We start from the raw sequence: 16,903 nt of genomic DNA on the forward strand, positions 1-16,903 counted from the left end.
AGAAAATTAAGGTGCAATCGTGCTAGTGCTATTTATTTATTTATTTATTTATTTATTTATTTATTTATTTATTTATTTATTTATTCATCTGACAAGAAACTGTTTCAATGAACCTTTCTTTCCTGCCCGCCCTGTTTCCCTTTGGTATCAGAAGAAGGTGGTGCTTATTACCTAGGGGCACATTTAAAAAGTAAATGTTAGAAACATCTCATTTGTTATACAGTTGCTTCTTTGCTATTAAGCTGTCTTCCTCTCTGGGAGAGGTTTACATTTTCATCTGAGCTGCAAGAGGATGAGAGAGGCATCCTTTTGACTTTCTGGGAGGCAGAGCCACAGTTTAGTTTAAGCAGGACTCTTCTGCAATAGCTGTAGTCTTCACCTTTCCAAAACAAGCAGTGTGTGTGCTTGTGCTGTTCTCAACTTCCATGTTTTTTTAAACAATGGTGAATTTTAGTTTTGGATAGAGGCTAAGTGGAGATGTGGAAAGGTTGCATGGCAATGTCTCTGCCCCTTCTAATATGGTGGTCCCTGATGTTGCTGTTACAGGGGAAAATAGAGATAAAGAAAGGAGTTGGCTTCACAGAGGTCTCTGAGCTATAGTATAGCCTGTTTTCAAAAACTAATCAGTTCTGTCAAGCCAGTGTTAAGGACTTGCCCCAGTGACAGGAACTAATGATACCCTAGGAGAAAATCTGCTCCACCAGTCCTGAAGCAGGTCAGGTGGTGTGTTACTGCCTGTCCACTTTCCTTCCTCATCCTGTTCTCAGGTTTAACAAGCCAGGTGCTTGGTAGGAATTTGGTGCTCCTAAGGGATTCCTGTTGCTGCACAATAGAAAGCTGGAGAACGCCTTCAGGTGTCAGTGAGCTGACCAACATCTAGAGAGCTCCTGCATCTCATACAAATACAAGGCTATTCTAACTCATGGTAAAAGCTCAAAGTTTGCTCATCAAGTGAGGTCTGGGAAGGGCAGATGGGCTGGAGCTGTACTACCTACTTCTATTCTGCCTGCTCCCTTAGCAGAGAGCTCTGTGTTTTATGTTTCATTCCCTATCTTAATTTCCCCTTCTTTTATCGGAAATTGGAGTATCTTTACTGTGGGTGAATAAATCCAATAACTACTTGGGCTAAGATCATATGCAACAGCTCAGCATCCACATTCTTTATATTCATCATTTCTAAATTGATCTCCTTATGCTGGAAGAGCTACATGAATTGAACTTGCCATTACACAAATTAGGTTTTAGTGCTCTTTCAAAGCAAGCCCTGCTTCTGGGAATCTATATCTGAGGGGACATTACTCAGTGGATACTGTGTATTAACTTTTATTTTGTGTTCCTTTTTTTTTTTTCTTTTTATTTACTTTTAACTGACATTTAATATAGATTCTATTTAGGACAGCAATGAATTCAGGGCCAAAATGCACAGCTTAACTTCTTATCCCCACTGTTATTGACCAGAAATACCACTATTGTATGTCTAACTGCAACTTTCCTTTAAACCTCCCAAGACTCTGGCTTTCCTCTCCCAGTCAGAAACAGTAAAAGATCTCTAGGCTTTTCAAGGTTTAAAATATAGAACCAACTCTTGATTTGACTTGTTGTTCTTTTAGTGGCAGAGAACAATTTCTATGTAAATGGTTTTATACATAGTTGCCGTAGAGCTTATGTTGACCTAATAATCTTGAGCCCTCTACTGGTTTGGTGTCTCTTGTTCCTAGGGTCATGAGATACCTAGTCATGGCTGAGGTCTCCAGAAGATCCACAGATAGATCTGATTGCAATGACTTAAAGAAGACAATGTCTTTGAAAACCCTAGTGTATTATAAAGCATTAGGGTATAAAGTTTTGGTGCATATCCTAAAAGAGCTGTAAGCATCTGTGTTCTGAAAGTCACTATGCCCAGACTGATAAGTAGAGGATGTTGAATTTCTGATCATTAAGACTGAATCAGCCCCATTTGTGACAGGTCTGCAGGGCCCTGCTTCCAGGATAAGCAGTGTATGCAACTCCAAGCTATTACAGGAGATTTTTCACACCCTTATAACACACCTGCCTGTGTACAGGGAAAAAATTCCTCTGGACCAGACTGTGCATCTACACCTTCAGGAGCACAGTAGTCTTTGATCTCAAAACAGGCTGTGACTGACTTTGACATATAAGTAAGTACATGGTGCTTTGACAGATACACGAGCCTCTTGAAAATAAAGAAAGGAATAACACCAGTATAAAAATTACATAAAATAAATATTTTTGCTAATATTTCTGAAATGCTTTAGAAATTCTAAATGTAATGCAGTCAATTCAAAGTAGAAGTGTTTGTACCTGATAAAAAAAAAAAAAAAAAAAAAAAAAAAAAAAGATATTCTGTGCTACTCAACTCTCCTATACCTTGTATTAAACCTAGCAGGGCACAAGGTGGAGATAAAAGACCCATAGGTTCTTCCACACCTTCTGCTGTCTTCTACCACCTCGCTTATCAAAGAGACATTGCAGGACATAAATTACTATGTTGTTTTTTTGTTTTGTTTTGTTTTGTTTGTTTTTTTTTTCACAAAGGAAGCATTTTTAAACTGAGAAACCAAACTTCAGAGGAGCCAAATTCTCTTTGTTTCCTCCCCTCTACCTCCAAACATTGTGGATGACCACCTTAAATCAACTGAATTACTGCAGTGAATAAAGCAGAAAGGGCTGGTCACAATTCAGAAACAGCCCTGGAAATCTCTCTGGTCAAGTTAATTGTGCATCCTCCTTGTTCTTGTGAAACTGTTCTCAAAGGAGAAATGTCTTCCTGCTTCATGTTAGTACCTTGGGTCTGCTACGAAATAGAATATTTTTTTGGTTGGTTGATAGAATCATAGAATCATAGAATATCCCAAGTTGGAAGGGACCCCCAAGGATCATCAAGTCCAACTCTTGACACCGCACAGGTCTATCCAAGTTCAGACCATGTGACTAAGTGCACAGTCCAATCTCTTCTTAAATTCAGACAGGCTCGGTGCAGTGACCACTTCCCTGGGGAGCCTGTTCCAGTGTGCAACCACTCTCTCTGTGAAGAACCCCTTCCTGATGTCCAGCCTAAACTTCCCCTGCCTCAGCTTAACCCCGTTCCCGCGGGTCCTGTCGCTGGTGTTAATGGAGAAAAGGTCTCCTGCCTCTCGACACCCCCTTACGAGGAAGTTGTAGACTGCGATGAGGTCTCCCCTCAGCCTCCTCTTCTCCAGGCTGAACAGGCCCAGTGCCCTCAGCCGTTCCTCGTACGTCTTCCCCTCCAGGCCTTTCACCATCTTCGTAGCCCTCCTCTGGACACTCTCCAACAGTTTCATGTCCTTTTTATACTGTGGTGCCCAGAACTGCACACAGTACTCGAGGTGAGGCCGCACCAGCGCAGAGTAGAGCGGGACAATCACCTCCCTCGACCTACTAGCGATGCCGTGCTTGATGCACCCCAGGACACGGTTGGCCCTCCTGGCTGCCAGGGCACACTGCCGGCTCATATTCAACTTGTTGTCTACCACGACCCCCAGATCCCTCTCTTCTAGGCTGCTCTCCAGCGTCTCATCGCCCAGTCTGTACGTGCAGCCAGGGTTTCCCCGTCCCAGGTGCAGGACGCGGCACTTGCTCTTATTGAACTTCATGCGGTTGGCGATCGCCCAGCTCTCCAACCTATCCAGATCCCTCTGCAAGGCCTTTCCACCCTCATTCGAGTCCACAACTCCTCCAAGTTTGGTGTCATCAGCAAACTTGCTCAAAATGCCTTCTATTCCTACATCCAGATGGTTTATAAAAATATTGAAAAGTACCGGCCCTAAAATGGAGCCTTGAGGGACCCCACTGGTGACCGCCCGCCAGCCTGACGCAGCCCCATTCACCATAACCCTTTGGGCCCTGCCCGTTAGCCAATTGCTCACCCATCGTATGATGTTTTTATTTAGCTGTATGGTGGACATTTTGTCCAGTAGGATCCTATGGGAAACCGTGTCAAAAGCCTTGCTGAAGTCCAAAAAAATCACATCAGCTGGTTTCCCTTGGTCCACCATACGGGTGATCTTATCATAAAAGGAAATCAGGTTAGTTAGGCAGGACCTACCCTTCACAAACCCATGCTGGCTGGGACCAATGACTGCTTTGTCCCCCAGGTGCGCCTCAATACGTTCGAGAACCATCTTCTCCATGATTTTACCAGGATAAAAAAAAAGGGATAGCTGAACAAACCAGTCAAACCTTTACAATTTACCCTCTTCTTGGTACTTAGACTGCAGTAGCCACCTTCACAGGGTAGTAAGTGGTTGTTGGCTGCTGTCCAAAGTACTCTGCAGCTGCAATGGCATTTCTTACTCTGCTTAGGCTTTGATTTGACTTTGTGATGGCTTGTCACCTCAATACAAATAGCATGAGTATATAAGGATTTATATTTTTTTTAAGATTTCATTAATTATCTTATTTTTGATGCCACACAATCTTTGTGTGGTAATTAGAGGACTAGTCCACTTTTTTTCCCAAAAATTGAGACAGTCAAATGCATATCCCTTATTTAACGAGCTGCTGAATCATATCAGAGTCAAAAGTCACTACCTGTCCTCCTTTCTTGTACATACAAAAGAAAGCAGGCATCCATCTTCTAAGACAGTACTTTCTGTTGCCTTTTGTTTCTACAGAAAATTTATTACTGATGAAAAAAAAAAGCAAAAAATACAGTATGACTTTTTTTCCCCAAAAGATGCACAATTTTATTTGAAGGGAAGAGAAAGCACCAGCTAGAGATACCCAGTATGTCACTTACATGTCTGTCATGACTGTGTGCAGTCCCGTGGGAACCCTGCATTGTGAGGACCCAAAATGTTGTTCTGTCCATCCAGAAAATATATGTGTGCCTGTATCTTAGCCTGACCATGGCTGGCTATAGAGCTGGAGTGCTTGGTTTGTGTGACCGGATTGCACTGACATAATGCAAAGTGTTGAACAGAATCCTCCTAAATCACAACTGCCAGCAGCAACACACTTATTGGTATATCTGTAATGGCCTGTAGGAACTCCTGTTCTCGCCCTTTCCTTTTTTGAAATGTTTTTAATGAAAATTAATAAATAAATAAAAAGAGTCAGTGCCAGCTCAGTCATAGATAACTTCATGAAGTGGGAAAGAAACATAGAGGCTGTCTTTTCTGCTCTCGTGTCATGATGAGCCCAGGCTGACAGAATGAGGTTATTCTCGAGAAGTACCTTTAAAGAAGTTGTTGTTCAGGCTGCATACAGATTTCACAAGCAGCCTTTCTGGAGTTTCATTTCTCAAGCACAATGGAAAATCTGCTTTACCAGAAGTATGAGCAAGTTAATATCAAGCCTTATAAAATGAAGCAGTAACTCTGAATTTACTTGTGTGTGTTACGCCAGGTATCCCAGCAGAGCTACGCAACCTCTTCAATGTAAGCACTGTCCAACTAACAGCTTACTTCAGGTCCCAGCTTTCTGATCCACCAAAACAGTTGTTACAACTTGAGAACTTGGTTCTCAGCTGCTGCATACAGATGTAGTTGGACTTAACAAAACTATCAGATGACAATATAATTAAACTCAATAGCTGCTTTCCTTCTTAATAACTTCCTTTCTCTAGAGCTGTTCTGCAAACTTCAGATTTGTTTTGATCTTCAGGCTCTGTGACATTGCATGCTAATCTTGCTGTTAGGCTGAGCACATGGAAATAAATTCACACTGGCATTTGATATGATGCAAAACTGGTTGCACAGAGGCACCACACTTGCCTTTGAGATCTGATGGGGACCCGTGAGTAGAAAAATTGGCACAGAAGGTTGGTTCCTTTTTGGAAAAGAGGACAGAGGGAGATTATATTCTCTGTTGATATAAAGACAACGCTGTTTAAACTGATGGTAAGGGATCTCCCCACTAAAATCCTTTAAAATCACTCTTACAGTGAAGAAAAAGGAAGTAACAATAGGTACTGGCTGATATATCTAACAACTCTTCTTGACCATAATGTTGGCAAGTCAGGCTTCCAAAATCTGTTCCTGGTCCTTAAAATTCTCTTGTTCATTAGTGCTGCAAACAACTGACAGCTGGGATGTGGCACAATGAGGCAGCAGGAGCTGGAAACATTTAGAAAGCGAGGACATGGTTAGTGCAACAGAAGTGACATTCATCTCCTGGCTGTTCCCTGGAGCAGCTTCAGAGAGCAAAGACAGACGGGTGGGACCTCTGCTAGGAGGTGGTGCATAGCCACTGATGCTGCTGCACCAGGAACATGCACCAATGAGGTGTTAAAAGGATTCTCAGTGTGGTCCATCCCTGTACAGGAAAAGCACACTGCCCTGCTCCCACGCACTTCTCCCAAGGCTGTGGGCTGACCCTGCTCATATGGTGCAGATGAAACTATGGGGTTTTGTTCACTGTCCTGCTCCAGCTTCAGGGATCAAGTGATGGACTGCCTCCGGACAGCTGCATTCACATGGCCTGCATACCTTGTTATCTCTTTCCCCATTTCTTGTCTCTCTTTTTTCCCATCCTGGCACTTCCTTTTGCCACCCTCCATCTCCTCTAAGACCATATCTACTTGTTTTTTACCCACAGACACTAAACCTGTCATTTCTGATACTGTTACCTAGGCAATCTTCATCTGAAGTGCTATTCCCAATACAGTTACCTGGGTACAGTGGTTTTTTTTGTTTGTTTTTGTATTTTGTTTGTTTTCTTCAAGACTGCACACCCCCAAAGGCCCCTAGTCCTCCCCCAGTTACCTCTGCAGTTTGGCCATGCATCATCCAACTCGCCCTTAGCCACCTGTGATTCATAGCCGTTCTTCCTGACACTTGCTGTAACTTCCATCATCACCACCTCCTATTATTTGTTATGTTCAGCAATATTCTTGTGTCACATCTGGTATTTTTCTATGCCCTGTTCATCCTGGTTAACTTCAGGCCAGAGCCAAGCCAGTGCTCCAGTCATTTGCCTGCAGCTCTACCAGTGAATTTCAGTGCAGATCTTAATGCACAAGTCAAAACAGCTTAGTAAGTGTGCTCAAAGGCTTGCCCTGGGAGATCAGACCCAAATGCACTTAGAAGAACTGCTGGTTTTGCCTCTCCTCAAGAATGAAGAGATCTAAGGATACATCTGTGGATTTCATAATAAGAAAGACTTGCTAGACACGACTGCTGCTGGACTGTGACTCAAGGTGTAATTGCAGCACAAATCCAATCAAGTAAAAAATACCAAGCAGTGTATGGGGTAAGCCACAAGATTAAGGCCCTTTGTTTTAAAACTCCATTCATACTTTGAACACAGTTGGCTACTGTTTGGCACAGGAGATGTTCAAACCCCCAAAATGGAAATGTACTTTTTAAAACAATATTCAAAAATAATCACAGTGATGGAAAAGGTGTGCCTGGCTTTAAGTGCTAAGATGGGTTCCTGTTGAGTGTGGATGTTATATGAAGAGAAAGTGCAGCTTGACATGTTTGTACTATAATGACAAAACCTAATGAAAAGTGGAAATACATGAAGTTACACCAAGGCAAATCTTGCATAGCTTGGTTAGAAACTAGAAGGTAAAGTCCAGTTCAGCAAGATAAGGCAGACAAGCTAAGTTGCTGTGAGTTGATACAAAAATATATAAACATCTGGGTTACCAACGTAGGTAAATTAGTACATCTTTCTATAGGTCAGACCTTCATATTTCTGAGATCTGCTACTCAGACACATATGAACTATTACTCACAGAAAATTAGGAGGAGCTTCTTTTTTAGGAGTGCTGAGACTTGCTTGTGTTTTGAGATTGCTTATTCAAACATCACAAAAACCTTCACCAGAACCTGAAACTTTTATGGAGTTGTCCTTGTTTCTGAAATTTAAACACTAAACTGGAGAGCAAAATGCTGCATGCTACACTGACTCATTTGCTTACTTGTGAGATGGGCTGTAGATGTAGTCTCTACAGACTTGGTCTGGATGTTCTGAAAGCATAAATCTACTAATTTTGCTAACACCTTTTCTCTTGTGTGTAGAGAAATTACATATTTGCTTATTTGAACCTCCCTAAATGCTCATACCCAAGAATATGAAAAGCCCAAAATGCTTTCTCCTGCCCAGCCAGCTGTTCTTGGCATTAGGTCTAGCAGGAGCCATCCCACTTACGAGATTAAAATCACCACTGTCTAGTACGATGGATGGTGTTCAGAAAGCTTAAAGTTGAGACTCCATCTCAACAAAACTAAAAGTTCACTACATTTTAACTAATGCCTTGAGCAATTAATTGCATAAATTGTCAAAGTATACTGGAATAGTCTTAGTCTTCACTGCTGTCATATACATGGATTTCTTGCCTTTATTCTTGTCAAAAAAAAAATTTGTCTATTCATCAAGTGGTCTCAGGCAGGTAGCAAGTGAAGTACTCAGCAACGGTTTGAGGACTATGGCTGCTGGCTTTTTCCTGCTTCCCTCTAAGATGTAAGCACTATAAATTTCTAAAACTGAATGCAAATTTTATTGAGTCTTTCAAAGCCTGTGGGGAAAAGCAGAATTTATTCTTACGATACTTGAGTAGCTGCACCTTAAATAGTTCTAGCTCTAAAACTGAAAGCCAGTATTTGTGGATCACTCCTTCTGCCTTTTCTGGTCTTTCTCTGTTCGCTGATGAGCAAGGGGTAGGTGCCTTCTGAAGTGTACAGAAAAGACCTGGTCTTGGGTGGAGCATCCCAGCCCATATGAATAATGTCATACTTTTGTGAAAAAGCTAGCCCAGCTGTTCAGGCATAGAACATCAATGTTTGGAAAGGTTCACAAAATGATGGGAAAGGGGAGCTAATGACAGGAATTTGTACTTGTTTATATCTTACACAAGATAAGGATAACTACGCAAGATGTGGATAACTTTTTCCCATTGCTATATCTGTTTTCCAAATGTGAATGCTGCTAGAAAATCTCACAGGAGGAATCCTATTTATGACAGGATTTTGTTTTCAAGGTAGGACTTACCCAGTGCCATTAAACTGCATGAAGTTCAACAAGGCCAAGTGCCGGGTCCTGCACATGGGGTGCAATAACCCCAAGCAGAGCTACAGGCTGGGAGATGAGTGGTTGGAGAGCTGCCAGGCACAGAAGGACCTGGGAGTGATGGTGGACAGTCAGCTGAATATGAGCCAGCAGTGTGCTCAGGTGGCCAAGAAGGCCAACTGCATCCTGGCTTGCATAAGAAACAGTGTGACCAGCAGGGCTAGGGAAGTGGTTGTCCCCCTGTACTCGGCTCTGGTGAGGCTGCACCTCGAGTACTGTGTTCAGTTTTGGACCCCTCGCTACAAGAAGGACATGGAGGTGCTCGAGCGAGTCCAAAGAAGGGCGACGAAGCTGGTGAGGGGCCTGGAGAACAAGTCCTACGAGGAGCGGCTGAGGGAGCTGGGCTTGTTCAGCCTGGAGAAGAGGAGGCTCAGGGGCGACCTTATTGCTCTCTACAGATACCTTAAAGGAAGCTGTAGAGAGGTGGGGGTTGGCCTGTTCTCCCACGTGCCTGGTGACAGGACGAGGGGGAATGGGCTTAAGTTGCACCAGGGGAGTTTTAGGTTGGATGTTAGGAAGAACTTCTTTACCGAGAGGGTTGTTGGGCACTGGAACAGGCTGCCCAGGGAGGTGGTGGAGTCACCATCCCTGGAAGTCTTCAAAAGACGTTTAGATGTAGAGCTTAGGGATATGGTTTAGTGGGGACTGTTAGCGTTAGGTCAGAGGTTGGACTCGATGATCTTGAGGTTTCTTCCAACCTAGAAATTCCGTGATTCTGTGATTAACAAGTTCAAAGATAAAAAGAAGACAGGAAAAAAAAAAAAATCTAGATGGGCACAGAGGCCAAAAATTGGTTTAAGCAATCTAAAGTAAGATTTCAAATACCGTCCAAATAGAGGGTGTTTCCTGATCCGAAGCTTTAAGCCAACAGAAAAAGGGCAATTTAGAGAACTGGGCTGTGGTATGAGTATTGTTCTCTGTGGATTGTTTGTCTGGTGTGCTGATCTTATGCATATACAAGAAAAAAAAAATACACAGCACCTCTTGCTCAGGTGCAAATTCTGGTTTGCTCAGCTCTTGTTCTACAGTAATTAGGAACTTGCTGTTAACAATATGGAGAGGGAATCTTCTCTCTTCTCAGTAGAGAGATGCCAGAAAAATAAACAAAACAAACAAACAAACAACAAACAGAACGTGTGGTACATGCAACTCCCCCGTGTGTCAAAGACAGCCTTCTGAGTTATGGCTGAGACATGCTACCTGCTTACACCCACTTAGCATGGGCTTGACTGCCAGTACACTTCATTATGTAAATGTAATTTGTTATCACAACATATGTAAAGCTAGGAGGTGATTTTCGCAATCTTAGTTGTATCACCTCCTATCAACAGCTTTGTGTGTGTGTATGTCTGCGTATAGAGGTGTTTTTGTTAGAAAGCATCAATCTGCTGTTGCAAAGCAGAGAAATGGTTCCCCACTCCCTGAAGACTGAATAATTTTGGTGGCAGTGTTGCAAGGCAGGTTGCTCGCTGCATTCACAACCCTCCTTCCAGGTTGTTTTGTTGCCCTTCCCTGTCAGTCTTCTTCCACAGTGAAGACTTCTTCTGTATTGTTGGCAGCTGAAAGATTTTTGTACCTGTAAGTAGCAAGGTAAGATGTTAAAAATCCATTTACTCCTTCTCCATGGGCTTTAACTTGTGCGAGCTTTACACTTGAATCCTTTGTTGTTGGATAGGAAACTGGACTTTGTCTTTAGTGTGTAATAAGAAATAGCAATTTCTATCATATTTCCCTGTGGACAGAAATATCCTTCATCCACAAGAGACTCAAGTACTGGGATTGTTTATGAAACTTGTTTCCCCTGAAACTGAAGTGGAATACTGCTATCTTACGTTGGGTACACAGATGGTACGTTTTCCTGTGACTAATTAGCCATGCAGTGTACAGTCTGCAAAGAGAGATAGGAAATCCTTGATACCTCTTTGCTGCTTTCTCTTCCTCCCCAGGCCTTCTGTCTGCACAGCACACCTCTGCACACCTCAGTGGCCAAGGGACTGTTGGTGAGACAACAAACAGTGCAAATCAGTCCTGATTTATTGCAGGACTCCGATACTCTGGTGCATCACTCATGATTATACTCAAGCAAGGGGCTTACTTTGGCCACAGCACAGCTCAGCACATCTGAGGTGGATGGTGTCTCAGGTTGAATGCTGTGAAGATGGGCTTATGGCACCTCTACAGTGCATGCTGTGTGGTCAGGACAGTTCATTTTCTGCCCCACCAGAAAATCCTTCGATAAAATGACTGCCTATTGAGGCCTCTCAGATTTAGAGAAGTTGAGTCTTTAATCTGTGATCTCAAGAAGATGTGTTAATCTAGATTGTAACAGATAGTAATACCACAACAGTTGCCCTGGTATTGAGACTACTAAGACTGACATAGACAAATGCGCTGAATTTTCAATGAAAAGCTTCTGACACCATAATAAATGGTATGGTCAAACCTCTTGCTAGTGTAGAGGGCTGTGTAACGTCATTTCATCAAAGATAGTTAAATAAATGCAATATTCTTAGGTAGAAGATACTTAGCTTAAACAAAATCCCCAAATAAATCCTAAAGTTATTTATGCAGTATTGTTCGCAAATATTTCATCTCCATGCTTTACACATAAATCCTACAGATGCAGCTTTTTCTGTGTGTACGATTGTTGTCATCTTACTCTGTGCAGAGATAGGTGGGTGCATGAATCAAATGCAGATGTTCTGGTCAATAGGAGAATAAAAAATATCTGCTGAAAGTCTACCCTTTTGCATGCTGAAGAAAGTATTGGGGTAAATCTTTCAACAGATGTTACTAGTGAGGCCTTATGCTGAATTCTTATGCACTAAACTCCGAGGTTACTTAATTTGAAACTTTTTATTAATGATGTGGAAAAAAGTGAGATTGGGTCAACAATGAGGTGTTTACGGATGAGAGGGACAAAGCAGCAAGTGCTAATCCTTCTTTTTGAGGAAATCCACTCATGAAATTAGCTGCAAGAGAAAGCATGTTAAAAGTCGTGAATACTTTTGTTGTCATGATCACCTTGCTACAAGACATGACAGAATAATGTATGAATATAGGACTTCAGTATCATCTCTTTCCTGATAGAGATATCAGAACATGGAGCTTCACTGTGATGTTCCCCTGTGTGAAGAGCAAACTGGTTCCAGCCTATACACTGCACTACACAAGCTCTTAATGGCTGGTGGTAACACAAATTGTTCCGAATTTCTGGATTGGATCTAGCCAAACACTCATGCTAGCAAACAATTTTGAATGTGTGCTGCAACGGGCTTCAATGGAATTATTCACGCCTGGATATGAGTCAGAGCATGAGATACCCTATTAGGATTTCTTCTGGAAAGAGAAGAAACTGCTGCCAGGAGCTAATACCAGTAAAAAAACTGCTAAGGGAAGTACCTGAATTGGCTGTGGTGAATGTTGTTGCATTCATTCTTCCGTGAAGATTTACAGACTGCTGAATTATTGCAATCGATTCCTCCAAATCCAATACCAGATGAAGGAGCTGACAGATATCCATGCCCCCACTGAATTACCATTGATCTGAAACTAAAATTTGTTGCTTTTAGCAGTAAAAAATGAATCTTTCTTCTATAATATATATCCTTATATCTTTCTCCTGCCTACTTTAGAGAGTAGCACATAGAGAGCAGCACCTTGCCCACATGATTTCACTAGCAAAGGTGGGCAGCTATTCTCCAAGCAAATTAGGCAGGCAGTTCTCAGTGAATCTCATTACATTTTGGGTACCAGCTATGCTTTCATTCAAAACACAGATGTACCTAGGAAGGTGATTAATATCTATTTAAACTACCAGGTCGGGTATGCTTTATCTGGAATATGCATATTTAATGAGATCTGCTGAATCAGGCATCTCTAAAAATCCTAGTCCAGATGTACAGTGCTAAAAGAAGATGCTCTAATTGTCCTAAATGCAACAGGTACTGTTGAAATGTTGCCTTTGGTTTTTTGTGTTTTTTTTTTTTGTTTGTTTGTTTGTTTTTTTTTGTGGTGTTGAGTCTTGTTGCCTGAGATGCAGCATGCAGTTTTCTACATTTTTGTCATTCAGTAAGTGCCTCTGGTAAAAGATCATTATTGTTTACGTTTCTCAGTTTGTTTTCACTTTTGTTTACTTGCTTTGTTATCAAATGTTTCTCCTGTTAATAAGCTTTCTGGAACTGCTTGGCCAACTTTAGGCTAAAAATAGCCATTGCTGCTGCTGCTGTAGCTCCATTCAAGCCACACAACCCCCACACTAGGAAGGACAACCTCATGCCCTGCTGAGCTTTCCTGAAATGACAAGCAGGTCAGAAAGCCAAGCACCAAAAAGCAGGAGAAAAATCCCACCTTTCTATTCTTTTTCCACAGGGCTTGCTGGTGGCGCAAAGTGGGAAAACAGCAGAAAGGCATCTTATTGTTTTGGTTTCCCTCTGCCCCCTCTCACATCCAGCCAAGGTCTGTAAATGCCATTCTTTCATGGAGAAAAGTGAAAGAAAAGGTGAAACTGCAGTGATGTCAAACTGCAAATTGGAGAGTTTCATGTTTAGTTTCCGAGCAGTTGTTCTTCACTTTAACTTTGATAAATCTGTTGGGTGTTGGTGTTTGGGTGTGATCAGGTGAATGCTTCCCATGCTGTCACACTGCTTAAACAAGCAGGAATACCTCGACTGAGGTATGTTCATCAGGCTGTGACTGTGCTCCTGAACTCTTACAAGGGAAAAAGGCTCTAGATGCACAAATATGTTTTTCTCTGCATTGCAGCAGACAAAAAATTAACACTTCTCAGCCCTGAGCAGGCAACTTTATATTGCTTTTCTCAGTCAGTGTGCATGCAGGCCAGACACAGTGTAGGGCTTCTAGTGATCTTGGGCAAGTCACAGTCCTGTGACACTGTGCTCCCTCTCTGTGAGGTGAGGGGACAAAGAAGCATCCAGAAAGGCTTTTGCAGATACCTTGGTAACTGAGAAATGAAGCTCCATTTCTCCACAGATACAAATTTTGTTTTCATGATTCTGGATTCTATTTCTTTTTTTTTTTGTTTGTTTGTTTGTTTGTTTGTTTCCCCCAATTTTCTGTTAAACCATATTGGCAGGAGGACTTCACACACTTGTGGGAAGCTGGGACTCTGTGCTCATTTTCAGTAGAATAACTACTGGGTTGCCTCATCTTTGGCCTGACAATTATGAATTTGGCTCACATACAAGCGGTTGGGGTGGTAACATTCTCACTTATTATAACACATCTGTGACTTGGTGTCAAACTGGAGTTTAACATGGAGAAGATGCGAGCCACTGTTTGTGTCCTCACTGAGCCTCATTAGTGATAGTTTGCTGAGGAAAGTTTATTTTCGGTTCCAGTAATTCAGAGTGGCCCAGCAGCTTCAGCATGAGAGCAAGGCTGCTCAGGTGAGGGAAATGCACATTTTTGGAGTGTGACCTCTAAGGGTGCACAGCAGTGATGGTCAGCCATCCTGCCCACTGCCTGGCACCTGCAGGTGAGGTATAGGGGCCCAAGGCACAACACTGATGCCAGAGCCTGAATAAGGTCCTGGATCCCAGCCTCCTGCCATGGCCATGTCTTTTGAGGCCATGCTCTATGCTGTGCCTGCTGCCTAACCCAAGCACCTCTGGAGCTCAGGGGCACCCACAGTTACAGGTCACCCGGATCCCAGCCCCCTGTCTGTTTGCTTTGCTCCCTGTGCCCATCCTTTTTCTCCCCCCTTCTTTTTGAGGGGAGGGGGCAGTCCAGCCTACGGTAATGTTGGATGAAGATAGTGGAGCTGTAAGCTCCCAGCAGCTGGGGCTAGGGGAGGAATAGCCTGGCCACATCCAGCCTCTGGCCGCCAGCTGCAAATGGGAGGTAGGAATTTCCGTCCCTGCGACGGGGGGCGTTTTGTCTCCCCTTCACCCCTTCCCCACCCTCCTGCGACCCTGTGGGACCAGGGAACCCCGGAGGACGAGCGGATCCGGCACAAAAGAGGGCGCCGGGTCCCACGGCTGGGAAAGGGGGAGCTGGGGAGGGGGGGAGCCCTCGCTCCCTGCCCTCCCCTCCGCCCGCCCCTCCGCAGCCGGCCCCTTTCCCCTCCCTCCTCCTCCCCGGCTCCGGAGCACGGGGAGGCAGAGGTGGAGAGGCGGGAGACGGGGAAGGAGCCACGCCGATTATCCTCTTGGCATCATTAAAATAAATAAATAAACGGATAAATAAATAAATAAAGCAGGCCAGGAGGAGTGGTGCAAGAAGAAGCAAAATAAATAAATAAATAAATAAATAAATAAATAAATATTTATAGGGAAGACAACCCCGTGCGTGTGTGTGTGTCCCCCGCCCCTCCAGCGGCGCAGAGGAGGCAGGGGCGGACCACGATGCCCGGCTTGCGGGCGCTGCCCGCCCGCCCGCATGGACACCGCAGCCCGTAGCGGAGCTTCTGCACCGCACCGCGGGGTGAGCGGGGCCGTGGGGGTCGGGTGGACCGGGAGGGGACCGAGGGGGACCGGAGGGGACCAGGGGGGGGATCGGGGGAGCCGCGTTTCGGCGGTGGGAGCCGGGAGGATGAGCACTCCCGCTGCTGTCTGCGAGGCGATGCGGGGTTCGGCGCGAGAGGTTGCGGGTTTCTTGGTGGTTTTTATTATTATTATTTATTATTATTATTTTTCCGCACCTGTGATTCACTTACGTGCGCCAAAAGCAGCGGAGAGGTGGAGGAGCGGGGGGTGCCCGGAGAGCGTTAAGGGGAGCGCTGCGGGGCCGGTGCTTGGTGGTCTCCACATGGCGAACGGAGGAGAAGGAGGGAGGAGAAGGAGGAGGAGGAGAAGGAGGAAGAGGAGGAGGAGGTGTAACGGGCTCGGGGCCAGGAGCGTGCTCGCAGAAGGCGCCGTTGCGGACCGCGGGTGCTTTATGGAGAGGCGCGATTCCAGCAGCAGGTCTCCGGGCTTCCCCTTGCCCTTGCCCCGCCGCCGGTTCCCCGCAGAAACCCCCCTGCCGGGAGGGGAGACCCACCACTCCGCATCCTCCCCGCTGGGAAGGGAGGTTTCCCCCGCTTCCCCCTTTCCCCCCCGCTTGTCACCGGCTGGGGTCCCCCGGGACTCCCGCATCCCCCCCGACCCCGCTGCCCCCCTTGGGCACAATGTGGGGGTCACTCCCGGAGGGGGGTCGGAGCCCCGCATCTCGTCCCCGGGGAGCCGTCGGGTTGTGAGCGCAGGCGGGCACCATATCGCGCCATATCGCACCGTGTCGCGCCATGTCGCCGCTACTACGTCCCCTCTCCCGCAGAGCGACGGAGTTGTGTGTTGGGTAGTTTGGGGGTAAAGCTGCGTGCTGCCGTGTTGACTTGGGTGCGGGAAAATAGGCTGCGGCGCTGCGATGTGAAAATGCCGCGGTGTTTGGGGAAAGCCGGTCCCGAGTCTGTCTGAGTGTGTGGAAAACCTGAATGGTGCAACAGGGAAAAGGTGGCGGGGTTTGGGTTGGGTGTCGTTTAAAGCTTGCAGGTGGCGAGGCGAGGATTGATAGCTGGTGTGTGAGGTTATACAATAGTTCTCGTGGTGCCTCCGGGTGAGTTTTTAAGAAATATATTGGTAAGCACAGCAGCATAATGTGCTCATCGCAGGCTTTCTGGGAGTGGATGCGTGAAGCCCCCAGGGGCAGAGCAGGGACTTCAGGCGGCGTTGTCCCTGCTGGAAGTGAGATGTGTATGGTGAGGAAAAGGAGGCATTCATGGCTCCAAGCTCAGATTTCTGCCTGTGTTTCTACCTGGGCAAAAGGAAGGCTGCCTGTCTGCTTGTTCGTTTGTTTCTAGCATTTTACGGTTTGTACAACGTGCTCTTGTGCTTGAGCTGGGATAGATGCT

At 44.9% G+C, this 16,903-nt stretch overlaps 1 protein-coding gene across 2 annotated transcripts in view; it reads left to right on the forward strand.

The window, feature by feature from the left end:
• The first annotated feature begins 15,173 nt into the window (after window positions 1-15,173).
• Window positions 15,174-16,903, forward strand: part of PLPPR1 (phospholipid phosphatase related 1) — a 130,052-nt gene continuing 128,322 nt past the window's right edge. Inside the window, exon 1 of one of the 2 annotated variants that reach the window (XM_038170960.2) lies at window positions 15,174-15,501. The gene's annotated coding sequence lies outside the window, so the exon portion shown is untranslated. Of the gene's footprint in view, window positions 15,502-15,884; window positions 15,981-16,903 lie in introns of those variants that run through there. The other variant, XM_038170961.2, reaches the window with a different exon arrangement.

Source organism: Anas platyrhynchos, chromosome Z (genome assembly GCF_047663525.1).
Source record: "Anas platyrhynchos isolate ZD024472 breed Pekin duck chromosome Z, IASCAAS_PekinDuck_T2T, whole genome shotgun sequence".
NCBI classification, from domain to species: Eukaryota; Metazoa; Chordata; class Aves; order Anseriformes; family Anatidae; genus Anas; species Anas platyrhynchos.